Genomic DNA, 25,469 nt, shown 5'->3' on the forward strand with positions numbered 1-25,469 from the left:
ATGAAAATATAACACCAAAATCATAAAATTGGTTGACTGGAAACTCCATAAACATGGTCTTCACGATTATGTACAAGCACTAATTTGCTAGAACCAGGTGGTCATGGCTATCTTGGAGTTCCCAGCAATGGGGAAGAGATGATTCATGAAGAGTAGCATTGAAAGGAAATCAACATAAGCTACACATTTAAATCTTTCAAACTAAAAGGTTTATAAAATATTAATCGAGAAGTAATGAGAGCATTGCAGTTATACAATATTGAATGTCCCCGATCACAATTTTACAATTGAACATATAAATGAGGCTGGGCTAGCAGCCTCCCCAGGCCATCCACGCGAGCAGTATCTGTGAAAAGCGTTCGTTTTCACCTTGCTCCCTCCCTAGCTTCTCTCGCTGATGCCTGGGCCCGGTTGTGTGGCGAATTGAACATATAAATGAGGCCGGACTAGCAGCCTCCCCAGGCCATCCACGCGAGCAATATCTGTGAAAAGCGTTCGTTTTCACCTTGAGCGAAAGAAAGTCCATGACGCCTGGGTCCGGTCATGTGGTGAATCGACGGAGAGGCTAGCAGCCTCCCCAGGCCATCCACGCGAGCAGTATCTATGAAAAGCGTTCGTTTTCACCTTGAGCGAAAGAAAGTCCATGACGCCTGGGTCCGGTCATGTGGTGAATCGACGGAGAGAAAAAGTGAGCAAGCAGCGCTGCAAAAGGTAGAGATGCCCATACGTGACCTAACACGCGTCTCCCCTGCCCCTCCTCCTCCTCCTCTCCTGCCGCCGCCGCCTCCTCCTCTCCTTTCCTCGATGTCGCCAGGGCCTCACCCTCACTGGCTGCGGTGATGGCGGCGGGGCGGAGCTCTTGGTGGGCCAGAGTCCTCTCCCGCGTCCGTCCCGGTGGGGCTGGTGACCTGCAGCCAAAGGGTGACGACGGCTAGGAGAGAGAGATGAGAGGGAGAGAGAAGACAAGGAGAGGAGGGAGAAAGAGTGAGGAAAGAGGAGTTGCAGGTGCGCTGGCTGGTGGGAGAGGGACAAAGGGTCATTGACCGCCGGCGAGGTCGGGCGGGGCCTAGCGGTTGGTTCCAGATCCAGCGCAGGTCGCCCCCATGGGTGAGCAATGGAGGATGGGTCTTGAAGGTTGGTGGATGAGCAGGGGAGGCTGACAGCTTGGGGGAGGACCAGAGGAGTAGCGAATAGCAGCAACTCGTTTCTCAACTTCCTCCAGAATCTTGCCGAGGTGCTCCTCTTTCTTTGCCTCTTCTCTTTTCTCTGTAGTTTGTTTGGGGCTTATTTGTCCTCTCCTGTTTGATGATGCGTTCATGAGCTAATTTGTTTTTATGATGGTTCCAATTTTATTTCTATCTCGCAGGATTTTATTGCAACAACAGGGTTCTGGCTATTTTTGTTTTCAGAATTTGTCAAAGAAATTCTGCTTAGGCGCTTTGACCTGGCCAGTGATCTCATCTCACATTGCGGTTTTGAAACTTGTCAATGAAATTCTGGTCAATCAGGTAAAGCTTTTGTTTGTACCATTTGTCGTTAGAATATTAGGCACTTGACTGGACGTTGTATACCAAGTAGTTTATCAATTTTCTTGCTGGCCTTCAGTCTCCGCCATCATGTAACCCACCTGGTCGAGCCCCCACCCTGGCGGTTGCCTAAAGAGGAGGAGAGGTCGAGGATGGCTCCCATAGCATGTCACAGGTGAGATCTTCTTCACCATTTACTCATCTTCGCATGGTAGCTTGAACTCACCTCCTAATTCATGGCTTCCTATTTGTTTGTTCTTATGCGGGTAGGGTTAGCGAGGAGGAGGTTGTCCTCAAAGAGGTAGTGTCGTGTCTTGGCGGCCACCTCTCCTCATCTCCTCCTAACAAGTGCAGGCTCGATGGTTCATGGCGTCCTCGCCGTCATGGTTTGGCTACTGCTTGGCCTGACTCTACTTGTGCTGCTACTATGTGCTACTATATGTTGTTGGTTGCCTCCTTAGTTGGTTATTTGTGAATCTGAAAACACTTTCTGAGAAGCAAGGATTGAAGAGAAGGCTATGCGCCAATGAGAAGAGCTTCATTTTCAGATTTTTTTAAGAATTGCTGAAGACCATGTCATATGTTCAGTCACTAACATTCCCTCTATGGTGTACGCACTTGTTGTCCGTTTCATTGGAGGGAGAGGAAGACTCTTTGTGAGAATCAAGTATTGAAGAGAAGGCTTATGAGCCAATGAGAAAACCTGAACTTTAGTTTTTTATTTAAGAACCGATGAAGGGCACGTCATATGTTCAGTTCCTTACATTTTCTCTATGATGTATGTACCTGCTGTTCATGGCATCCGAGGGAGAGGACAACAAGAGTAAGAAAGCCTTGCGGCGTGAAGGCAGTAGCACGCAGCACCAAGTCAAGCGCATTGGCCTCGATGGCAAGAGATCAGTACCATCAGGTTCGCTTGACTGCTTGCTAGGTTAGTAGTTCATCTCTTATTTTTTTTTATTTAGGAAATATAAGGTGCACATATAGAAGAGTCCGTACTTGGCATCCTTTTCTTTTTAGTTTTTGCAATCCATGGCAAAGGGTGTTATATATTTTCATAATTCTTACCACTTATTTTTCAGCAGCATAGATTTAAATGTAGTAACACGTGTTTATACTTTGCAGCCCAACATTGAACAGTACCCTTTAAAAAAGCTACATGGTGGACGCTATTTGTCATATTTTGACCGATGAATCTGTTTGAATAGATTATACAGGATTGATGTAATTATCAGATGATTGCAGTCTACCCCAGGGTGAGTTTATCCTTTTGGTTTATGCAAAAATGCTTATTTGGCTTCGTGTGTAACATGATTTTTCAGTATCTAATATTTGTTCTGTCCAACATGAGTACACGAGAAAGAAGTGCTACTGCTACATTACTCCTGCTTGCGAAGGGAAAAGGGAGTTCCATTGTAAAATGAGATGCCATGTATTGAGGGCTAGACTGTTCATGGAAAAGATTAATTTGTTATGGTGAAGCCAAAGCTTTAGTGTTTGGGTCATTGGGTGTCATCTTTGTTAACTTATTATCAAGCATATCAACTATGTATTTTGTCCCACATGAATGATTGAGAAAAACTCTGCTTTTTACGACATGATGACTCACTTATTGTCATGTCTAAATATTTGAATTTTATGTTGATGTTTTGACCGTGGATGCCAAAACATCACAGTTTGCCTGATAGAGTGATTTCCATTATAAGATGAAGCTCCTTCCATCAATTAGATAGCTTTTATTATTTTGATTTTTCTATTTTGTAGATACATATTGGTTATTTGGATGCTTTCATTTAAAGATTTGCAAGATCAATGAGGATTCGGGCTGCGGGGAGGGGTCTGGTGATAGGAAACATGGGTCCAAGAAGAAATCAAAGAGCATGATGAGTTGTTCTCCCTTTTCAAATTTAAAACCTAGACTATAATCGGTTAATTGTAATTTGGTAATATGATTAGGATAGCATAATATTTTGCTACTATCTGTAGAAGTGCATGCTCTAGCCAATGCAACCAAAAGACCGATCTGATGGAAGAGACTATGCAACACATTATACGTCAACACTCCCCCTCACGTGTGGCTCCCTCATGCCTAAACGTGGACCGAAAGTGGGCTGCAATTTAATTGCGTCAGCCGGGTCTTGAACTCAAGACCTCTTGGCTCCGATACCATGTAGAAGTGCATGCTCTAGCCAATGCAACCAAAAGACCGATCTGAGGGAGAGGGCCGGACATTATACTCCAACACTCCCCCTCAAGTATATGCTCCTTTGGAGCTATATGACGTGGGCAGCGGAAGCGGGGGCAGGCCGCATTTATTTATTGCGTTTACTGGGTTTTGAACCCTGAACCTTTTGGTTGTAAGTTTATGCACCTAACCAGTTCACCCATCAGACCGATCTTATGGTTGCATTGGCTAGAGCATGCACTTTTACATGGTATCAGAGCCAAGAGGTCTTGAGTTCAAGACCCTACCAACGCAGTATTAAATAAAATGATTTTGCGGCCTACATCGATCCCACGTCTAAGGACTAAAATAGCCTAGACGTGAGGGGGAGTGTTGAAATATATTGCCCACCTCACTCCATCAGTTCGGACTTTTGGATGAGTTGGCTGGAGCATGAATTCAATACTATCTTGCTAATAGCTTCGCGAGGTAATTCTGTCAGCTATATATGTGTCTGTTTTTTACTGCAGTGAGATCACTTATTTTAGTTTAAAAATAGAAACATGAAGTGTGGTTATAAGAATCTAATAGCAGATGTTCTTAGCATGAACAAGCTCTGTAATTTACCTACTGACTAATAGCACAATCGAATCCTTCCTGAGCTTCGTCTGTCATCATGACTTGACATGCCCGGTTTTACTTTATAAAGAGTAGTATGTGGTGCTCTAACATTCAACTGTGTTCTTGAATTGGGAATTATGTTTATAATAGTTAAAGTGCTTGTGTGTTGGTCTGATGTATATAAGTGAAAGGAAATGAAAAACGGATGGAGGAAGGGAACTTCTTGCTTTTCTTTTCCTTTTGTTTCTCTGTTTGATAATTACTCCCTACGATGGGAAGGTTTGGGAATAGAAACGTCCTACTCTTTGATCCCTTTTAGTGTGAACGGCTCGACGGCAAGCGCGGCGGTCTGCTCCTCGCTCTATTGGTTGTGTCTCTGCCTTCCCCGTGCACTGCGCCACACGCGTGTTTGTGGCTTGTGTGCTGCTACTGCTGTGTTTATGGTGTGTTGGCTTGATGTGTGTGTGTGTGTGTGCACGCACTAGCTAGGCGAGGATCACTGGCTCACTGCTCTCTCTAGCTTCTTAGGGAAAAAATATTGCATCTGGTCTGTATCATGCTAGCATCTTTCCAGGCAGGTAGATGTTTCCAAGATCAAGAGAGAAAAGGTTCTTGCATGTATAGACTTTTAGATGGCACATGACCAGAAGTCTTTCCTATGAAAATCATGTGGCCTTGTGATGCCCTGACCCTTTTCTTCAGAAATTTGTGATGTGTTTATGCATGTCTGTGTTGTGATGTGCATAGGAGCATGATTTGTCCTGCCACTTTATGCATTAGCACACCTATAATACAGGTCTTGAGTCTACAAAGTGTCCTATACATTGTGTGTGTGTGTGTGTGTGTGAAGTGTCAGTGCTTCTATGTAGGAAGTCTAATAGGGTGGGTTTCAATTTCTTTTGCCTTTCTGATCAGCACAATGGACCCAGAATACGTGTAAGCTTTGTCCTGATGAGGGAGCTGACTGTGTGCGTCATCAGTTTATCACTATCAGCTCGATCTTTGAAGCCATCCAACGACTATCAGCTCGATCTTTGAAGCCATCCAACGCTCAACTTTAGTGACTGGTGTAGCGGTCCAGGATTTTATCCTAAACTGCTATTAAACTCACAAGAGGGGGTATTTTAATAACAAAAGAACTCTAGCCATGCTTTTTGATATACTGCATATATGGATGTTGTACTAGCAATTCCTATATTTTAGCTATTGCGTACCAGAAAGTTGAATTGGATATGTCTGCATAAATATGATGTATTAAAATATGTTTTGAGGGATTTGTTCATTTCCAAAACTAAGTTGGATGAGCTTAAAGCACTTATTCACCAGTACAAGTTAAATATGCTTTTAAATATTTAAATACATGTATTTGTTTAGAGTACATCATCTTTTATTTCTAAACAGCAATACTGAATATGTTCACTCCTATGGCTACAGTACAAGTTAAACCATCCCAACTCTATAGCAGTACTACTCCAAACAGAACTGGAATGATTATATTTATTTTATGGATTTTACAAATTCAGCAGGTCAGCATTTTTCTGTGATTTTCTTGATAAATCAAATATTAGAGTGTACTCAGCCACAACTTGACTTAGCCTAATATGTTGATTTCTGAACTTGGTAGATTAAATCACCCAGGAAAGCTACGTGTGTGCAAGCTAGCTAGACAAGCACACAAGCAAACTGATGGATTGATTGCTGGTTTGATGAACAGTAGAGTTAAACATAATATAGTACTCTCTATAACAAAAGGCTCTCTTTTCTCTCCAGTACAGGCAGCCCACGAGCAGCAGCAAGCAGAGCAATAGCGAGCAGCCAACAAACAACAACAGCAAACATCAGAAGTAGCAGCGGCAAGCAGCAGTACGCAGCAAAAGCGAGCAACAACAATCTCCTGGCCTAATCATATTGGTCCGGACCAAAATGGTCTCAGGAGGCAGCGCTACAACCATCTCCAGCGACGGCAAGAATGAGAAACAACAATGTTGACAAAGAAAAGAAAGCACGAGAAGGCAGGGGTGGCTTCTCACCTTGCTGTTCGTGGCGAGGCCGGAAGACACGGGACGGACGACAGCGAATTCAGGACGTTAGCAATGGCAGTCAACGTCGAGGAAGTAGGAGAGACCCGTGGCTTCAAATCCTTGGTCCAGAGGAGACGCGGAGCCCGTCACGGTCCCTACAGTTGCTCGGGGAGGATGACGACCGCGGCGGCGTCGCAACGGCGGCTAACGGAACAGAGGAAGGCGACCTCGGTCCATAAGTTTGCTGCATGCTCGGTGTCCAGGAATCGCATCAGAACGACGGCCGGAGCTGAACAGAATTAGGGAAACTACCTAGCATCAAGGACTCACTGGAAAAATGAGGCGATTCACGGCGGCGTCCAGCAGACCTGCATGTTGGACCCTGGGGCGTGGACGTCAAGCCGGACCGAGGGCTGGTGGATCCCGCCGGTTCCTATGGCTGGAGTTGCTGCGGCGAGCGGCGGCGTCCCCAGCAAGCCCGACCAGTAAGGCCTCGTTTGGTTGCATGGGATCCCGAAGGGAACCCCGCTTATTCCCCGGGCGGTAAAAGCACGGGCCAGATCAAGCCGGGGAAATCGAGCGCGACGTTTGGACGGATTCGTTGGGGGGCATCCCTGCCCTACCCGCGTCGTTTCCCCGGGGAAACGTTCCACGCCTCTAGGGGTCGGGGAGAGAAGCCACGGCTTGAGCGAGACCGAGAGCGCAGCGACCGAAAGGCGGTGAGCCGGCGACGGCCAAGATCCAGTCCTCCTCCTCCGAGTTTCCCCGGCAGCGACCGGAGAGACGGACCGCCCCCTCCCTCCGGTGCTCCGCCTCCATGCTCCGTCCACCAGCGACCGCAACGTCTGTGGTCGTCGCGCTCCTCCTTCCCCAGATCTCCCCTCCTCCTCGAAGTTCCTGTCCCCTCCGGTGACGGCAACGGCGGCGGTTCCGCGGTCAATTTCCACCTACTTCGACCAAGGTTAGCCCCCCTCCTCTTCCACCTCATTTTTTTTCTCCCGTCCATCCACTCACCGTCCATGCACTGATGGCTGAACTTTTTTTAGGGAAACTGATGCCAGAACTTGCTGGTCCAGATCCAAGAACCCGAGCCTTCTCTTCTAAATAATTTCACATGGCGTAGACAAAATTTACTTCATTGGTTAGTAAGAATCCATCTCATTTATTCCTGTGTTGTTCCTTTCTGAAAGGGGAAAAATCGTAAGTCGGAGTAAATTACTATACTAATCAAGGCAACTAATTCATACAAGGGCACCAATGCACAAGCGGTGCCAATGTCAGAGTGTACTTATTTCAGAGATGATTGGAGCAACCGTTGATCGGTTCAGCAGCAGTTGACATCTAATCAAATCACAGTTAATAGACTAGTAGGCAAAAATATTGGAGACCTAGTGTAAGATCAATTCATTAGGAGCATGATGGTATGGACAATTATCAGATAGTATCATAATGCATGGTTGTATCATAATTAATACACTATAATCATGCATTTCACTTACATGCACACAAAGAGCTCCGCAACTAGTAGCATTTTAGAAAGATTAAATTCATATAATGATCCGTATATAATTGCCTATAATTTGCATTCCGGTACATGTTGGCTCATATTTTTCTCGGATCATATATTCATCACAACACTAACACACGTCTTGCGTTTTCTTATTCCAGAGGCTGGCTAGGTGTTGTTTTTGTGTTTCCGTGGTGCAGATGTGTGTTGCCTTTCCTACAGTCTGTGTTTTCGTGCATTTTCACGCAAACTTTTGTGTCCTGAACTGACAAGTATTCGATTGTGTGCCAAATGCAGGTGCTCTGAGCCTCTGGCATTAGCAAATGATTTGCTTTATCCGAAAACGCTAGGCGGTGGCGGCGGCGTTGTGTTCAGTGGCTAAGTGCCTTTTGGTTCTTTGGTCATTGAAAAGATTTCACCTAATGAAGAAAGGTATGTGAAAGTCATCCCTGGATGCCTTCTTAGTTTGTCACACAATCATAAGATGTGATGTGAAGAAGCTTAAATTTATCTGTTGGTATAAATTGATTGACTAGTCAGCAAGAGATGTGGTTGCCTGGTTGGTGATATTATTCCTTCTGGCTGTCTAGTTAGACGGCATTGACTCATAGACCTTGATTAAGCAAGAAACACAACGCATGGATATAGTACTGCCAGCTTGCCAAGTGCCAATTAGTAACAGCAAAAGTTTTACACCGATGTTAATTTTCCTTTCTTGCAAATAACTGCAGGGTCTTGCTTAAGCAAGAGAAAGTACTGCCAAGTATCAACTAGCTAGTTACAGATTCACTCATCAGGGAAGTAACTTGTAACAGCAGTGGAGTGTGGGCACGTGCCATATATCTATTAGTAATTTGGTACTTACATCGTGCTTGTGCTAGCTCCAGGTTTGAATCTTCCTTAGTACACTATTTTTAGAAGTGATGCTTACTGTTGGATAGGGTCTTCTTCTGAAGAACAATAACATTTTTTTATATTTGTTGCAGAAGTTCTGCTATGCATTCATTTACACTTACGACACTGCTGGAGAATACATTGTTTGTCAATTGTTTGTTTGGCTGCTTTACGTCCTTTTATAGATAGAGGCCTTTACTTCTCCGCACTAAAAAATCCATGTTTGTTTTGTCCTTACTTTTCCCATTATACATTTTTTGTCCCCATTTTTACTAATTTTGGAATTATATATTGGCGGGAAGCTTCACAATAAAGATATATTGCTTATCATCTTCCATTCTCCCGTCTTAAGTTATTTAGTAATTATTACTGAAATGTACGACACTAACCTGAAACAGAAGTTAGTATTTTGGCTCTTATCTTTTTTCTCAACAAGTTCTGCTGATTGTTATTAAAAATCTAAGCTATAGTCATCATGTGTTCATGTAATTGTTACAATTCTCAGTTGGATACATGGTGCTAACTTTCTTACTTTTTTTTGTAGTTCAACGAACATCGAGTTGTGGTACTTGATGTCGATGCGGAGTGGCGAAAAGACCTGAATAGGACTAGTGATTTTCACCTTGCAACTCAATCCTATTCGAAAGTGTGTATGCCTTGGACATGTGATAATTCAGAACCTTCTGTAGTGAACAAACTTAAATAATGGTGCATCAATGCCAATTGTATTGATTGCTTTTATGTTGGCACACGAAAAACGGTTTAGGTCAACGCTTGATTGCAATGAAATGCAAAGCGATGGATATTTGAACCTTGGTGAAGTGATGGATATCAGTTGTATTTTTTTTGATGAAATTATAGTTTACATGAATTCTGAAGTTTTTTGTATGCGTCTATTGTTTTTGAAAAATTATTTGTGAAATTTTTATCTTTGATCTTTTCTTTACCATCTTTGATCTGTTGTGTTATATCTGTATGCTGTATTTGAGGGGTTTCCTTCCCACCCTTGTTGCCATTTGGGCACATGGGGTAGTGGGAACATTTCCCTCCGTGGTGGGAGGATTTCGTATGCACAGGAAGATCTCTCCTAGGGGCCTATTTCCCTGGATTTTTTCTCCCCAACAACCAAATGAGGCCTAAGGGGATCTAGCAGGAAGAGGAAATGGATTGAGGAGGCAGGTAGTGGAGTGGAGTATAGGACTAAAATGTGAAGGGGTAGGGAGTTGCGGGCGCGTGCCCCGCGAGCTGGCACTGCCAGCCTGACTGGTGGATTTATAGGAGGGACCCATTGGTCTGTAGGAATGGAAGAGGTTGAAAGAAAAATAAATAAATAAAATAAATGAAAATGGCTGGAATATCTCTTCCTCCTCTACTCCCTCATAATATTCTCAGGATTAATTTCAGTGCTCAAAAAATATCTTGAAATTTTTTGACAGATGCTACTACTTATATAATATAACTATATGTGAAAATGTCCAAGAGTTTTCGGGAGTATTTGACTGCCCTTTTGCAGATTTGAATTCAAATATGCCCACCTTTGGGTTTGAACTGTAAGCCGGTGATATGAAATTTCAAGATTTATGAATTTTTTACTGGATTTGTAAATAACATATAACTCTGAGATATAATATGGAGTATGACTTAGACGTGTCATACTATTTTTTTGTGCAGATAACTCTTGGTTTGGATCATTTTTTGTGCCATTTGACGCAATGGTTATCTATGTTACAATGTCTTTAGTACATTTGATCGTGTCGTTCATGTGTATAGCTACTTAGATCTCTATTTGAACCTACCAATGGTTTAATCCATTAAATTTTTACGGTAAGCAAGTATTTGCATTTGGTTCTAGGTTTGAATTGGGCTATCATGCTACCATATACTGTAATATATATATATATATATATATATATATATATATATATATATATATATATATATATATATCACTATGTATGAACATGCTACTAAGTATCTATTTTTTTATGCTTAAAAAAAGTATTTATAGTTTACAACAAATCTTATTTGCATGATTTAAATCCTTGATTTGCTCTCGCTTTTTGTGTCAGAGGCGCAACGGGCCATGCTATGTAAGTCATTTTCAATACCGATGGCACGTGCAGCGATCAATCTACCTAATATTCATCACTACTCATCACGAGTTAAATGCCTAATATTCATCACTACTCTATATGATGCATTTCTACCTATGTAGATTGCTGGATAAACACAATGTAAATAAGCTATGTAAATTGATCCCATGTCTTTCTTATAACACTATGTATCAACTCCATACCTAAATACCTATTTTCTCATGATCTAATCGGTATCTAAATATTCTAACGTACATGGTTTGAATGCTTAGTTTGCCCTCGCCCTTTTCACTATTTAAAGCATCAATTGCTCAACAAGAACACCAAATGTGCTGATTACAACACATAAAAATGAGGAAAAGGCATGCCCTGCCTTTTGCCGTCCATCTTTCGCTCAGGAGCTAACATGATGTGTTCTAAGAGCAACAATATGGTGCATGTCTATAAGAAATGAATCCAGTATACATTCCAAGCGTTTTCAGAGAAATAACTGAGAATGTAGCAAAAAATGTATTACACAAGGACAATCACACGTACACTCAATATATGCATGAATATTTTTATACACACTCTAGCAGTACTTACCTTGCTCTCGTCCCTTGCGCCATTGGCGCAACGGGTCATCTAGTATACCATAAATGTAACAGCTTGTGGTTCCTCTCTTCCCGAAGTTCGACTTTATATCAAAACAAAAGAACAGCGGTAATATGTGGGGCAAGATGGATATGAGCGGTTGTCGGGCTATGAAAATAATTTATGAATGGTCAATCAACATAGCATAGTTAACGGAAAAAAATCTGAAAAATGGTTTGGAATGTCATGCATATAAAGCAAAAGTCTGCAATGTAGAAGTAAATTCACCATAGCTCGGTTTGATAAACTATAAAGATTGTTGGTGAGGAATTTATAACACATTTCTTATAAATTTTTTGTTAATTTTTACGAATATTTATAGATTATTACTGATAAAAGAGGCATGCCTCTTTTAGTAACCTATAATCTAGATGGTCTCTCGTTCAAGTATAGCTAATAAGTTTGAGTCGATTTAATACGATTGTTCATCTAAAGTTATATTCTCAAAGTTGTTTTTGGACTATAGTTAAACTTAACGATGTCCTAAGATCCGGAAAACATGATCACCAACAACACTTGACCCTAGTCTTAGAGGTGAGATTATGAATCATATTTTACCGTTTATTATTTCACACATGCTTATGATTTTTTCACTGAATCGCACATTCCATGATGATAGCAGTTATAACATAGAATATAAACTCTTAATTATAAACATGAAGATACAATAATACAATATTTCCAACAGTAAGAGCTGGGACAACTTGTGTGTGACAAAAATGTTACTCACAAATACTCTCTTCCGCTCTTCGTTGAGATGATAACTATTTGGGATGCTTACATAGAAAGTGGTACACTACCTTGCGTGTCTTGCAAACCATCAGCAGGCACTAGGGTTCCCTGCCTCCCATCAGCGCCGCCGATGATCGTCCTTCGCCTGCCGTTTCTTTAGGGCCATGGAGGTGTGATGGGTCCCGGCCTTTGTCGGTGGGAGATCTCCGTGTGTAGGTGTTTTTCCCGAGTTTAGTTACAGTTTGTGTCCTACTTTGGAAGACAAGGCGGTATGTTCCCTGAAGGTGGAATAAGGTTCTTCTAGCCTAGCTCTTATCCCGGCGATGCGTCTAGCATTGTCGGAAGACGTGTGAAGTTGTGTCTCTGACGGATCTCGCGGGGTTCGGTTAGTGGTTGTCCTCGTTGGATCCACTTGGATCTTGTCTTAGTTCATGTGCATTCATGTGTCTACATGTTGGATGCTTCCAATCTACCCTTCTCATCATCGGAGACAATTGTTGTTCCGGTGTGCTGGTCCTACGAGGTCTTAGTACGACGATTTCCCAACAATCTACTATAACAAGGTTTGTTCAACTCCGATGAGGGAGGGGCGATGACGGTAGTGCATCTTTGGTTCGCTCCAATGCTTGTAATTGTTGCTCGGTGGCCTGAATATAATTTTTGTTACTTTTGATGTTCTTTATACTACTTTAACAATTAAAGAATAAATTGGAAGTTTTCCTCTGAAAAAAATGCATCCTTTGTGGAAAACAATCGAATGGCCGGAGCGTTCATTAGATACAATATAAGATCTGGAAAAAATGAATGCCAGAAAATGATATCTTTATTTACTTGAAATACGTAACCACCCAAGGAAAATCTCATTTCTCTTTTCAACTCATCCACAAATTATGCAACTCGAAACCACAAAAATAAATAAATTATGCAACCCAATAATCCATAGCCGGCCTAGTCTTCGTGTTCGACAATAGCCGGCCTGATTATTCTTTTTTTTTTTTTGAGGATGCCGGCCTGATCATTCATTACGGCTCCCCTCATGTCAACACCAAGGATATAAACACAAACAAACTAATCATAACTAATTACCACCAACATCACAGCGTATATGTAGTTATGTACCAATGAATCAGTTCATGAGTTGACGGCCCTGCAGTTTCTCCTGATCTCTCCTTGCCCGCCGGTGAGCACGCCGACGCGGCCCATCTTGCGCACGGCGTTCTTGAACTCCTGCAGGAAGTAGCCTTCCTTGGTCAGCGCGTGGATCATGCCGGCGGCGCGGCGGTCGGCAGCAGTGCGGCGTCGGAGCGGAACAGGCCACGGCCGAGCTTGAGGTTGACGTAGTAGTGGGAGTCGAACCGGGCAGGGCTGCCGGGGTCCATAGGCACGGCGGTGACGTTGTTGGAGGGCGACCCACACGCGGCGCGCAGCTGAGTGGCGTAGGCGGCGTTGAGGGTCGGGTCGGTGGCGGGGGCAACACCGGTGGTGGTGGAGCTGAAGAGGCGGCTGCCGAAGAGGTTGCAGTGGCCGACGCCGATGGTGTGCGCGCCTGCATGCATGGCAACATATATAGGAGTTAATTAAAGAGTTTTGCCACTAAAAATTAGACATGCAGTTTCTCCGTGAACAGTGAAATGTAAACAAAAAATTGTAAACAAAATCCAAAAAATCTGATTTTTTTTTTGTTGTGACAAACATTGTTGAGTGTTTCAGCTGTGTGGAAAGTTTCATGACAGAAAAGCAATCCTACTTAAAATAAAACAAAATCAATGGTCTAAAAATGTTTTTTGAAAATATTTTGGAGAACATCTCTTTTTTTGTGTCTGGACTTCCATGAATGTCATTCCACCATGAAACTTTGGATGCAAGTGAAACATTCTACAAAGTTTGTCGCAAAAAATCAGATTTTTTTAATTTTATTTTTTAAATTTTCTTAATATTTTCTTGCATTTTACTGCTGAAGAACACTTTCGAGTAAAATTTTACTATATTCAGTACATACACTTTTTAGGTGATTACATTTTTTTTTGCGAGGAGGTGTTCTATATAGTGTTATTCGTGTATTCTTTACACTCACAAGTGTGCAGTACAATTGGTTCATCGAATTGTCGTAGTTTGACTCTAGCCAACGTAAAGAGGTTTTTAACGGCGGGGCTACGAAATGGTGAAAAATCAACCAACCATCCACTTTGATATTCATGCACCCCTTTAGTATATGCATGTATTCCAGCCCACTCATCTGTATCAAATGATTATATCAAATCTACGTAGGCCCCACACACACCTCATCTCTTCTTCGATCTCTCTCCTCACATGCATGCATGGCATGAATATGACAGCCCACTCTCTTCTCTCTCACACAACAAACCATCTCTTTTATTCCTCCTTGGATATTATAAATAAATTATATACTTGAACTTGTAGCGTCAAAACCTTTTCAACAAGACCCATCTTGGATATATTTTAAACATGTTTAAATTTCGAAGGTTTAATACACTTATTTCACTCAATCTATTTCAATGTGTGACTCTGCTTATTTTAGTGTGTCGTGCCGATGATTGTGAGAATTAATTTAATTTGAAATGATTGAAATCTGTTTTTCTCAAATGAGTGAAATGTGTGGACTTATTTTCTTTAAATGAGTGAAACCAGTTTTTTGAAATGAGTGAAACATGTTTTTTGAACTGAGTGAATTATTTTTCTGAATTGACAGAAATCAGAGTTTGAAATAAGTGGATTCAGTCATTGAAATGGGTGGGTTCTAAAAATAAGTGAAATTGGAGTTCTTGAATAAGTGAAATTAGAGTTTTAAAATAATGAAATAATTTGGAATACCAGAATCAATTTTTGAAATGAGTGAAAAAAATTGATTTCATTCATTTGAAAAAAAAATAGTTTCACTCATCTAAAAAACAGATTCACACATTAAAACCCACTTCCACTAACCTAAAAAGCAAATTAATTTAATTGAAATAACTAATTTCACTCATTTCAAACACCAAATTTGACTCATTCAAAAAGAGCAGATTTCAGTCTTCAAAAAAAATATTCCACTCTTTTCAATAAACTGATTTCACTAATTACAAAAATGAATTTTGTTCATTTAAAAAAAATGATTTCACTCAAGTTCAAATATGTGAAACTGATATGAACCCTTCTGAGAGATAATATTTGATTATTTAAAAAAGATTAAGTGATATGTACAGTATAAGTGATGTCAGTTCTTCGTGTGCATTTCACACATTGATTGATTTGTTTCAAACTTTTGAACCAATAATTTTATTATAACTTGTTTTGAATACAAGTGAAACAATAAAATTTGTGAAATTGATTTTAAGTACGATTGAAATAGTAAGATTAAAACTAGTTCAAATCTATACGTGGTTGATCTTGTTGTGAAGATCTTCTCGCTACGAATTCAAATATATAAAATAATCAAAAATGATTTTTGATTCAAAAGATATCTATCAATCATCCAAAACTTCACAATTTTTTCGATAAAGGGTGCTTTTATTAACTCAAATGTAGCATCGAGCAGATACAAAACATGACGAGTAACACCCGGCCTCTGCACAACGGAGATGCACACAGCCAAACACCAAAAGTCTGACAAACAATGAAAATAACCGAGTCATCCAAAAATTCACAATGAAAGTGAATATAACTCTTGTTCATGGGGAGGTTTGAGAATATTTTGTCATGCATGCAACCGCTTCTTTCCCCCTATTAGACTCTCTCCCTCCTAACCGGCAAATGCTACGTGAAACAACTCCACCAATCCCCAAAACAACAACCCGGTTGATCTTTCCCAGTTACATAACCAACCGCTAGAAACACCAAATTCCTCTAGCCAAGTAAGAAGAACAATGATGGACTTTCTTGACTCAAGTAGTATTTGCATGGGTCCACTCTTTTCCATTGTGCGCTAGCTAGCACATGCTGTTCAGGTGGTGCAATCTATTATATGGTCCAAACAGCTCACTTTGTGGCATTTCACAATTGGGACTACTACGTCGCTACATCAATTAGGAGCAGTGTACTCTTGTTGGGACTACACTTCACTGAACTGTACGCCATAGATGAAGCCCTTAACCAATGATAGATATCAATGGCCAAATAGAATCCAATCTCTTGCGCCACAGCTGCTTGGATTTGATATGGTGTTGGTTAGGAGTGCTGGTAGTTGGTAGTTAATGGTAACCACCACTAAGGCATGCACTAACTAGAAGTACTGTCAAGTGCATCACATGTAGCTGTGCCAGCTGCATTAATTCACGCGCATGCATGACATGCATCTCGCCTCCTTTGGTAGATGGTACTCCCTCCGTTCCGAAATAATTGTCTTTCTAGGCATTTTAAATGTACTCAACATACGGATGTATGTAGACATATTTTAGAGTGTAGATTCACTCATTTTGCTTTGTATGTAGTCACTTATTGAAATCTCTAGAAAGACAAATATTTAGAAACAGAGGGAGTACGTGGTAGTACTAGATAGATCAAGTGATAATTCCTCGATGAGACACTGCCCACTTAGTTTTGCTGCCTGATTGAGCAGGGCACATGCATGCATGGATTACAACTCAGTGCTGGCCTTTTAGTGGAAAGGGCAAAACTTAGATCGAGTTTGCTTTTGACTTGGCCATGACAAACGGATTTTCTGACAACCATGAGCATTATTGCCATGCAAGCATATTGTTGTTGTTGTTGTTTCCTTTTAGATTTCTTAGTAAGGCTCAAAATAGGCTTCTTCCAGAAGTCAGCTGTTTGTTAATTATTGATGAATGATATAACCTATTTTTAGGATTTTTGGAAGTGCATTGATATAATTAATCCTAGGTATGTTAGCTGTTCATATTACCTTGTATGACTTGCTTTGTCCTACTTAGTTTTATCTAAAGTCAGGCGATAGCCTTCTCCTTTAAAAAGGGTATATAGGAGTACATTACTAGTAACTAGTCTTATTTTTTAGCTCGAAAGGGCCGTATGGCAGCTATCCTTGGGCTGCGTTTCTTTTGGCTACCTAGCTTATCGGCAACGGGCGGCCATGAATGGCCGGCGGACTCGACCATGCATCGACCGGCACGGTCGTCACATGCATGGACGCACGCAATGGCTACTTACCCGGTGGTTGCTCCGTCCCTTTCGATCGCTAGCCACTTACCTACACTTGGCTCTGGTCTCTGGCCAACGTCCACCGACATGCGTGCATGTGCACCGTCTATTGCGGCGTGCATGCTCGCCACGCGGGCGCGCACTCGCCAACAAACAGGCGGACCCGTGCCCGCCGGTCCGCCGTCGACCCATCGGTGCATCGTCACTCATGCATGTCCATGCAATGGCTACCGGCCGGCCGGCCAGTCGCCGTCGCCCCGGTGTAGCCACTGTGCACTGTGGCCACTCTCTCGTGCCCATCAGCGGGAGGTCACCGTCGCCCCGGTGTAGCGACTGTGCGGTGTGGCCTTCTCTCTCTCTTGTTTTTCCCCTTTTTTCGCAGAAACAGTGTCCTCAGATGTGACATCGGAGCGTAACTAAACACGTCGTTCGCTCGAATACTCTTTCGTCTCATATAATAACAGAAGAGAACGATCTTAGATTCTGACAACGCTCGAATACTATGTTTCTTTTTTTAGGGGAAAATACTATGTTTCTTTCGTCTAATAATAATAAAAGAGAACGGTCTTAGATACTGACAGTGCGGCGCACACGGCTCCATTTTTTGGCGCATGTGATCATTAGTACATTCACTAGTTTTCTTTTGGTTTAGCTAACGACCAATTGTCTTTAAAAAAAACTGTGATATAAGTTTCAAAAAAAACTGTGATATAGATGGCTTGTCATTTTGAAATGAATTTAATAACACTTACGTACATGTCAGTTGATAATGTAAATGAGTAGTTTTCCCTCCGCCCAAAAATAAGAAGAAAAAAGGGGGTGGGGGGGGACCGATTTTAAGGGGCAAAATATATCCCAGCCCTCCTCAAAAGAATTTCTTCAAAAACTAGTCAAAGCTGCTCCGTCAGTAAAAATAAATGTCTTTAGTTTAGTACAACTTTATTTATTTTGGGACGGAGAAAGTACTAAAATTGTACTGCTTCCTCCGTCCTAAAATATGTGTCTTTTCGGACGGAGGGAGTAGTATCGATGAAGAGATTCTGTGTGGACAGTTATCGACCAGGCCGTATGTATATGATTGTACTACCCCTTACAAAATAGGGTGTGGCTAGGTCTCGGTCGACTAAGACTTAACCAAGTCCCAGTCAAGTGATGTAGTATGTAAGAAAAAAGAAAAACTGATTTTTTTTCTTTTATAATCTTCATGCAAAATCAAAGAAAAATAACATCAACTGAGACATAACGAAGTCTCAGTCGACTGAGACTTATCAAAACTGTACAAAATATAAGCATATACTCTTGTTAAACTTAATGATGCTCCGCGCAAAGATAAACTTAACGATGTCGACTTGATATGTACGTACCCGAGAGAATGACGAGGTCCTTGACGTCGAGGCCCTTGCTGGCGAATTTGGCCTCGAGGGTGGGAAGTTATCCGACGGCGAGGGTATGTTGGACAGCGCCTCCGACGCGCTCGACACCACGCCGTCGCGCCGCCCGAGCTGCACGTCCCACAGGTCACGACCGAACTGCATATGCATGCAGCGCTGTTAGACTATGTATAACTTCTGTATCTATGTACGTATTGTAACACAACCATTATATATAATGAGATAGGTCATCCCTAGAGGGTTGTGCTGGTTCCCAAAACTTATTGTCTTACATGGTATCACGCTAGGTTACGATCGCTTCCGCTTCTAAACCCTAATACCCGCACCGCCGCCGCAGCCGCCGCCGCCTTCACCGCCGCCGCCGCGCCACCGATCGCGCCGCCGCCATGTCGAGCGCCGCCACCACCGGTTCCACTGCTGCGGGCTTCCTCCCGGCCTCTCTTGCGGCTCTGCTCAACCTCCCGCTCGATGTCGTCTCCGTTCCGGCTTCGATCGGGACAAGGAGCATCGGCTCCGATCGGGACAAGGAGCATCGGCTCCGTCTTCTCCACGCCGCCCGCGCCCTCGCTCGGGTGTGACCTCGTGGTCCACACCGCGGCGTCGCCGTTCGCTGCGGATTCCGCAGGCGTCGTCCCGCCGCTCCTGCCGCGAGCGGATCACACCGCCCCGCTGGCGGGGTTGGCGGCGTCCGCCCCGGCCGCGGGCCTTGTGGCGTCCGCACCGGCCGCGAGCTTTGCGGCGCCCGCCCTGGCTGCGGTCCCGCCTCCTCCCGCATCGGCTTCGGTGCCTCCGGCTGCCTCCATGGTGTTTGCACCCCAGGTAGCCTCCTCGATGGGATCGTCTTCGCCGCCGCCGTTTCACCTCGGTCATCTCATCACCATCAAGCTCTCCGCAGACAACTACATCTTCTGGCGTGCGCAGGTTCTCCCGCTCTTGGGGAGTCACTACCTGCTAGGCTACGTCGACGGATCGCTTCCCTGCCCACCCGCGCTGGTAGACAGCGTGCACGGTCCGGTCTACAATCCGGCCCATCGCGTCTGGACGGGGCAGGACCAGGCGAACCTCTCCTCCATCCAGGGGTCGCTCTCGCCGGCAGTTGCCGGCATTGTTGTCTTCGCGAAGACGTCTCATGAGGCCTGGACCATCCTTGAGCGCACCTTTGCAGCGCAGTCCCAGGCTCGTGTCTCTGCACTCCGTCGTCAGCTTGGAGAGTGTCAGAAGCTTGACTCCACGGCCACTGAGTTCTACAACAAGGTCAAGGGCCTTGCCGACACATTGGCCTCCATTGGACAGCCCCTCACCGACTCCGAGTTCAACTCGTTTATTGTCAATGGTCTTGATGAGGAGTATGATGCCTTAGTCGAGATCATCAACGAGCGGGGTAACTCGACACCCATGTTGGCACACGAGGTTTTCTCTCGGCTTCTTCTCACTGAGCAACGGGTCGAGACTCGCCGCACCAGGGGCACTGGCTCTCTCTCGGCCAACGTCGCCACCAAGGGTGGCCGCTCTTCTTCATCACCCCGGTCTCCCTTGGGGCTGCCACCGTCGCCCGCCTCGGCCCCCCCACCTACTGCGACCTTACCGGGGGCTGGCGGTCCACGTGTGTGTCAGCTTTGTGGCCGCGATGGGCACTGGGCCTCCAAGTGTCATAAGCGCTTCCAGCAAAGCTTCCTTGGTCTTGGCAATGACGGCAAAGATACACGCAACAATGCCCGTCAGGTCGCCATGGCTGATCGTCCCGCGCCGCAGAAGCACCAGGGACACACTCAGTCCTACTCCATCGATCCACACTGGTACATGGACTCTGGGGCGACAAAGCATCTGACCAGCGAGATGGGGAAGCTTCACACTCGTGAACCCTATCATGGCTCCGACAAGATCCACACCGCCAATGGAGCAGGTATGCACATCTCTCATATTGGTCAAGCATCTCTTCTCACTAGACATGCCAATAGGAGTCTTCGGCTTCGCAATGTTCTTCGCGTTCCATCTGTGACCCGCAATCTTCTTTCAGTTCTTAAACTCACACGTGATAATAATGTGCTTTGTGAATTTCACCCTTTTGATCTTTTTATTAAGGATCGGGGCACGAGGGACATTCTTCTTAGTGGGCGGTTGTGCCAGGGCCTCTACCGTCTGGAGCATCCTGGCGTCGCTCGCGTTTTCAGTGGAGTTCGGGTCTCTCCGTCACAGTGGCATGCTCGTCTTGGTCACCCGGCCACACCTATTGTCCGTCATATTTTGCGTCGTCATGAGCTTCCTAGTTTGTCTAGTAATAAAGATGTAGCAGTGTGTGATGCTTGTCAGCAGGGGAAGAGTCATCAACTTCCTTTTTCGGAGTCCAGTCGTGAGGTGAAACATCCGTTAGAACTTGTGTTTTCAGATGTATGGGGTCCTGCTCAGACTTCTGTCAGTGGTCATCATTACTATATCAGTTTCGTTGATGCTTATAGTCGCTTTACCTGGCTTTACCTTATTAAACGCAAATCTGATGTGTTTGATATTTTTGTTCAGTTTCAAAAACATGTCGAACGTCTTCTCAAGCACAAAATTGTTAATGTCCAGTCGGACTGGGGGGGCAAGTATCGCAACCTCAACTCCTTCTTTCAGTCGCTTGGGATAGCTCATCGTTTAGCATGTCCACATACACATCAGCAGAATGGTTCAGTCGAACGTAAGCATCGTCATATTGTTGAAGCTGGTCTTACTCTTTTGGCCCATGCATCTGTTCCGTTTCGGTTTTGGAGTGATGCTTTCACCACTGCATGCTTTCTCATCAACCGTACTCCTACTCGTGTTTTAAACATGAAGACTCCCATTGAGGTTCTCCTTAATGAACAACCTGATTATACCTTTCTCAATGTATTTGGGTGTGCTTGCTGGCCGCATCTTCGTCCATATAACAAGCGCAAGCTTGAGTTTCGTTCTAAGAAGTGTGTTTTCCTTGGCTATAGCTCTCTTCATAAAGGTTACAAATGTCTTCATGTTCCCACTAATCGTGTCTATATATCTCGGGACGTCGTGTTTGATGAGCATGTTTTTCCCTTTGCCAACCTTCCTGTTTCCACTGTCGAACCACCATCCCTGCATTCATCCTCTGTTGCTTCTGACCAATTTGATGATGTTGCATACTCTCCTTTGCTGTTACCTAACCATGGTGCAGGAACCGGACGTGGAGCTCGTTTGGAGCTGTTGGAGGATTCACCATCATCATCGTCGTCTTCTGGTGGGCACGTCGATCGCCCTATGTTGCATGGCATCGATTCGCGTGCCCATGCATGGTCACCCGACGAGCCCGTCGCGCCGAGCATCTCCACTGCTCGGTCTGCTACGCCAGTGATCGCCGAGTCCCCAGCGGCTCGGCCTTTTTCACCAGCGGCCGCCGAGTCGCCCGTGGCTCGGCCCGTCACGCCGTCTTCGCCCGTGGCTCGGGTCCTCACGTCGCCTTCATCAGCGGATCGGCCCGCGACACCGGCCGCGCCACGGCCCACTATGCCGAGCTCGCCATCGGCCCGGTCTGGGATGCCGGAGTCGCCAGCTGCTTCGTCTGCTCTGCCGGTTTCGCCGGTGGGCTGGCCTTCTTCGCCGACTGAGTCCGAGGCTACCGTGCCTGGCTCCTCGTCACCGGCTGACTCATCAACGTCGCCGTCCTCGAGCCCGTTGCAGGCTGCTCCGTCGACCTCGGTGGTTCCTGTGTCTCGACCACATACACGCAGTCGCAGTGACATTTTCAAACCTAAGGAACGTACGGATGGTACGGTTGCTTGGTTGGCTGCTTGTTTGGCTGCTGCTGTTGCGGATCCATCTTCTGAGCCTCGCTCATATCAGGCTGCCCTGCGCATTCCACATTGGCGAGAGGCTATGGAGCAGGAGTTTCATGCTCTTCTTCGTAACAAGACATGGACTCTCGTTCCTCCACCACCACGGGTAAATGTTATTGACTCAAAATGGGTATTCAAAGTGAAGAAGCATTCGGATGAATCTATTGAGCGTTACAAAGCGCGACTTGTTGCTCGCGGTTTTCGGCAGCGTCATGGTCTTGACTATGAGGACACCTTCAGTCCTGTCGTCAAGCCTACCACTATTCGGCTTCTTCTCTCCATTGCTGTTTCTCGTGGTTGGTCACTTCGTCAACTTGATGTGCAGAATGCCTTTCTACATGGATTTTTGGAGGAAGAGGTTTATATGAAACAGCCGCCTGGTTTCTCTGATCCTGATCGTCCTGACTATATCTGTCGTCTTTCCAAAGCACTATATGGTTTGAAGCAAGCTCCTCGTGCCTGGCATGCCCGCCTTGCCTCTGCCCTTCGTGCTCATGGGTTTGTGCCGTCCACTGCTGACACTTCATTATTTCTTCTACAGAAGCCAGAAGTCACTATGTATCTTTTGGTATATGTCGATGATATTATCCTTGTCAGCTCTTCTCAGTATGCTGCTGATGCTCTTGTCTGCTCTCTTGGTGCTGATTTTGCGGTCAAAGATCTTGGGAAGCTTCACTACTTTCTTGGAGTTGAGGTCACTTCTCGTGCTACTGGTCTTGTCCTTACGCAGAAGAAGTACTCCTTGGAGTTGTTACAAAAAGCCGGCATGCTGAAGTGCAAACCGACCATCACACCCATGTCGTCTACCGACAAGTAACAGTTGTTGATGGTGAGCTTTTGTCTCCTGCGGATGCCACAGAGTACAGAAGCATTGTTGGTGGACTTCAGTACTTGACGATCACGAGACCAGATATCTCTTATGCTGTTAACAGGGTTTGTCAGTATCTTCAGGCTTCCAGAGATACTCATTGGGCTGCTGTTAAACGCATTCTTCGTTATGTTCAGTTCACTCTGACTTTTGGTATGCATATTCGGCCGACTTCCTCTCGGGTCCTTTCGGCCTTCTCTGATGCAGATTGGGCTGGTAGCCCAGATGACAGGCGATCCACGGGGGGTTATGCAGTATTCTTTGGCTCTAATTTGATCGCCTGGAGTGCTCGGAAACAGGCTACTGTGTCACGTAGCAGTACTGAAGCTGAGTACAAGGCTGTGGCTAATGCTACTGCAGAGATTATTTGGGTGCAGTCTTTGCTTCAGGAGTTGGGTTTGTCTCAACCACAGCCTCCTATTCTTTGGTGTGATAACATCGGTGCTACATACCTTTCTGCAAATTCAGTATTTCATGCCCGAACGAAACACATTGAAGTTGACTATCACTTTGTACGGGAACGTGTATCACAGAAGCAACTCCAGATCAAGTTTATCTCGTCTAAGGATCAACTTGCAGACATCTTCACTAAGCCTTTACCACTGCCACAGTTTGAGGCTTGTAGGCGCAATCTTACCCTTCTCAGTTCTTTAGAAAGTGACTAAGATTGAGGGAGGGTGTTAGACTATGTATAACTTCTGTACCTATGTACGTATTGTAACACAACCATTATATATAATGAGATAAGTCACCCCTAAAGGGTTGTGCTGGTTTCCAAAACTTATTGTCTTACACGCGCACGCGCGTCAACTCTTGCATATTCCATTTTGTTAATCAGCCGTACATGCATGCATACATTGTATTAGTACTACTTTAATTGACTGGTGCAAGCACGATCGACTGGCCGACCTGGAAGGAGATGGCGTCCCTTGCAGCGAGCGCGACGATGTCGGCGCAGGAGACGACGCCGGGGCAGACGGCCTCCAGCACGGCCTTGGCGGTGTCGATGATGTCGAAGCCGCCCAGCGACCCGTTCGGCCCGGCGTCCTTCTCCGCGGTGTTGCCCGCCGTCGAGTCGATCAGCAGCGACGCGTCGCACCCCTACGTACACGAATCAGCACGGCGTCCGTCAACCATGCGCGAACGCTACCGGTTGTGGCGTACGTACGTACCCTGACGAAACAGTCGTGGAAGAAGAGGCGGAGCAGCCTCGCGGGCAGCGCGGCGGGGTCGGCGGCGACGCGGGCCAGCACGATGTCGCGCACCACCGCCTCCGCCGCGGGGCAGCTGGGCCTATAGAAGTGCGCCTTCAGCAGCGCCGCCTCGCCTCCGCCGGCCAGCGCGCCGGCCAGCACGACCAACAGGAGCAGCGGCGACGGCGCTGGTCTGGCCATCGAGCTAGCTCTAGCGCACGTAGGATGACGCGAGTGATGGTCGCGAGGCGAGAGAGCGATGGATAGCGATCGGCAGGTGAGAATAATGGGAGCTCAGCTTATGGGTGTGTGGCAAAGGCTGTGTCCGTGTGCGCTTATTAAAGGCTTAAAGCCCGGCCACAGCGTGCGCCCGCCGGCATTCATCTCGGCCAGTGCGGTGAGGTCCCAAGTAGATATCGCAGCTCGGCTAGCCGTCCGATTGTCATCGACTACCGAACCGGTGACGATTTGCGTGGCGGACCTCGGTTGGGTGCACACGCGCGCCGTTCCAGCTAATGGGTAACAGCGAACCTCTAGCTACCTTACCAGCTCCAGTGCTCCGACCAACGGAATTAGTTGGCCGTCGCCAGTACAGAGACCTAATACACACAAGGCTACTGCCTAGCTAGTATAGTACACAAAACAATCTCTATGGACGTAATGGCTAGCCTACAAAACTGACGATCCGATGCACCAGATCCGAAGTGCAAGGGCAACTCCAACGGGGATCACCAAATGAACGGCATCGAATATCCACGGACACATCAGGGCGTGCCCGTCACCTAAATTGCCCTCATTTGAAATGGATAGAACACAAATACGGACATAATTCACACAAATATGGACGATATTTAGGCAGTTGGATGGCCCATGCGAACCTGACACCAACC

At 45.1% G+C, this 25,469-nt stretch overlaps 2 long non-coding RNA genes and 1 pseudogene across 5 annotated transcripts; 2 read left to right on the forward strand and 1 right to left on the reverse strand.

The window, feature by feature from the left end:
• The first annotated feature begins 760 nt into the window (after positions 1 to 760).
• LOC119307908 lies at positions 761 to 3,409 on the forward strand. The gene is made up of 6 exons (XR_005149623.1): positions 761 to 1,234; positions 1,367 to 1,508; positions 1,606 to 1,701; positions 1,797 to 2,457; positions 2,652 to 2,782; positions 3,291 to 3,409. It is a non-coding gene; the product is annotated as an uncharacterized LOC119307908 (long non-coding RNA).
• Positions 3,410 to 6,851: 3,442 nt separating this feature from the next.
• LOC119307907 lies at positions 6,852 to 9,621 on the forward strand. 4 transcript variants are annotated; one of them, XR_005149619.1, is made up of 5 exons: positions 6,852 to 7,293; positions 7,379 to 7,473; positions 8,001 to 8,041; positions 8,137 to 8,271; positions 8,571 to 9,621. It is a non-coding gene; the product is annotated as an uncharacterized LOC119307907 (long non-coding RNA). The 4 variants fall into 4 exon arrangements; XR_005149620.1 differs by lacking the exon at positions 8,001 to 8,041 and having other exon boundaries at positions 6,867 to 7,293; positions 8,571 to 8,726; positions 8,826 to 9,621; XR_005149621.1 differs by lacking the exon at positions 8,001 to 8,041 and having other exon boundaries at positions 6,870 to 7,293; positions 8,571 to 8,726; positions 9,278 to 9,621.
• Positions 9,622 to 13,002: 3,381 nt separating this feature from the next.
• On the reverse strand, positions 13,003 to 24,895 carry LOC119307909 (annotated as a pseudogene).
• Between the last annotated feature and the right edge of the window lie 574 nt (positions 24,896 to 25,469).

This window comes from Triticum dicoccoides, chromosome 5B (genome assembly GCF_002162155.2).
Source record: "Triticum dicoccoides isolate Atlit2015 ecotype Zavitan chromosome 5B, WEW_v2.0, whole genome shotgun sequence".
Taxonomy (NCBI): domain Eukaryota; kingdom Viridiplantae; phylum Streptophyta; class Magnoliopsida; order Poales; family Poaceae; genus Triticum; species Triticum dicoccoides.